Here is a 2,075-nt window from a genome sequence, read left to right as displayed (position 1 = left end):
TATATACCTAGGAGTGGGATTGCTGGATTATATGGTAGTTCTATGTTTAACTTTTAGAGGAACCAGGGTTTCTTTTAGAGGTGATTAAAATGTTCTAAAACTCACTGTAGTGATGGTTGCATAGCTTGACAATGCATTAAAAACCATAGAATTATATACTTCAAATGAGTGAATTGTATGGTATGTGAATTATATCTCAGTAAAACCATTAAAAATAATAATAGCATTCCAGTTAATTGGCCCAATATAGTGTTTAGTGCTTTGTTTCTATCTCCTAGTTTGTTGAATAGACCCAAAGGTCTTAAAAGCTTGCAAGTGAGTGGCCCAAAGTACACCAATTGATCTCTATGCACCTGGAGCAACAGAGGAAGGCATTAGGAATAAGGAGGAGGAAAGAGAAATGGAATGTGTGGCTGGCTAATCACCTCCATGAGCCACACCCTCCTTTGCCTTGAGACCAAAAGAACTGGATGGTATTCAGCTACAATTACTGACCATCATGATCAAAGATTCTATTGAAGACTACTGATCTGAAGGAATAAAATGCAGAACAGAATTTCAAATTCTCAAATTTTATAGAGCCATGGAGGCTGGATGAACCCCTAAAACAATTGCCCTGACATAATCCGTAAACCTTCAACCAAAAATATCCGCTGAAGTCTTCTTAAACCCAAATGAGAGCTTAGCTCACCAAGTAAAGAATGTCTGCCTTAAACATTGTGTTCTTTGAAGAGCTACCTACATAGGATCAAACTGACAACCACAGCTTGAAGATTAGTTAGGAAACTTAAGGGATATTGAGTTTATGTTAGCGAGAAGGAACCATTCAGGAAAGGAGGGGGAGAATGGTCGCACACGTGAAAGATGTAATCAACGTCACTGAACTGGACAAGGAGAAATTGTTAGATTGGCGTACATTCTGCCGGGTATCCTCAACAACCACAAAATAAAACAAAATATTTTTTAAAATGTCTAACATTATCAAGCAGTTAGCTCTGGGTCAGGCCATCCACTGAACTCTTTATACCAATGACTTCATTCCATCCTCCTAAGATGGTTGTGAGAAAGAGGCTAGCATGTTACCATTTTAAAAGGAGGAAGAGTCAGGCTCAGACAGGATAAGCAAGCTGCCCATGGTCACACAGCAAGGAGATGGCCAGACTCCAGCGGCCTGGCATTCAAGGCTCCACCAGACCAGCCCTTGCCCAACTCTGACCCCTTGCCCACCAACCTCTTATCCTGCTCCTCCCTCTTTCTAATTCAAACTCCTGCAGAATGACCTGATTTCAGATCTTCAATGCACCTATTGTTTTCCGCCTCCAGGCTTACTCCTTGGAAGGAAGGTTGGGCAATCTACTTCCATAGTGATACTGCCTCGGAAACCCAAGGAGGGGTCACTATGAGTCGGATCGACTGATGATGGTGAGTTTTTGAGCCAGGCTCTTAAGCATGCTACTCCCTCTCCTTGGCTATTCTTTCCTCTCCTCCCTGCTGGGCCTGTGAAATGGATGTCTAAGTGTGAGGGGGCCAGAAAGAGGAAGTAAGGACTCCAAGATTCCAAGCCTGGGTGATGAAGGGTATTGGCATCTTGAGGGACTACTTGGAGGAAAGATCAGCGCCCTGAGGGTTGGCCTCCCACCAACCCAGACAGTGGGCTGAGCCATCGCTCTTTGGACTAGGCTTAAACCCAGCTGTAAATGGGCCACCAGAAGGGTGAGGTCAGATTTACCCAGGGAGCTGACCCGCTCAGGGGTAAGCAGGTGAGAGGAGAGAGGCGTGGCCCTGTCCCCATCCCACCCAGAGCCTCAGGACAGGTGCTGGCCCCTCCTCCTTGTTGCTTTTCCTTCCTTTTCCCTCCCCAGCTCAAAGCTTCTTCTCAGAGCCTTGTACAGTCTATAGGAAGTACACTAGATTTTTGCTTACACTGATTCCTCTGCCAGGAATACTCTTCCCGCCACTTGTTTGGCAGTCTGGCCTCAACGCACTTCCTTCCTGGAGGAAGCCTTCCCTGCTCACCGAATCTAAATTAGTCTCAGTCAGTCTTGTAACTCACTATGATATTTTATTTACAACAC

This window comes from Orycteropus afer, unplaced genomic scaffold, assembly GCF_000298275.1.
Source record: "Orycteropus afer afer isolate SDZICR_OR568_19922 unplaced genomic scaffold, OryAfe1.0 scaffold00402, whole genome shotgun sequence".
In the NCBI taxonomy this organism is placed as follows: Eukaryota; Metazoa; Chordata; class Mammalia; order Tubulidentata; family Orycteropodidae; genus Orycteropus; species Orycteropus afer.
Note: the sequence above shows the minus strand (reverse complement) of the source record.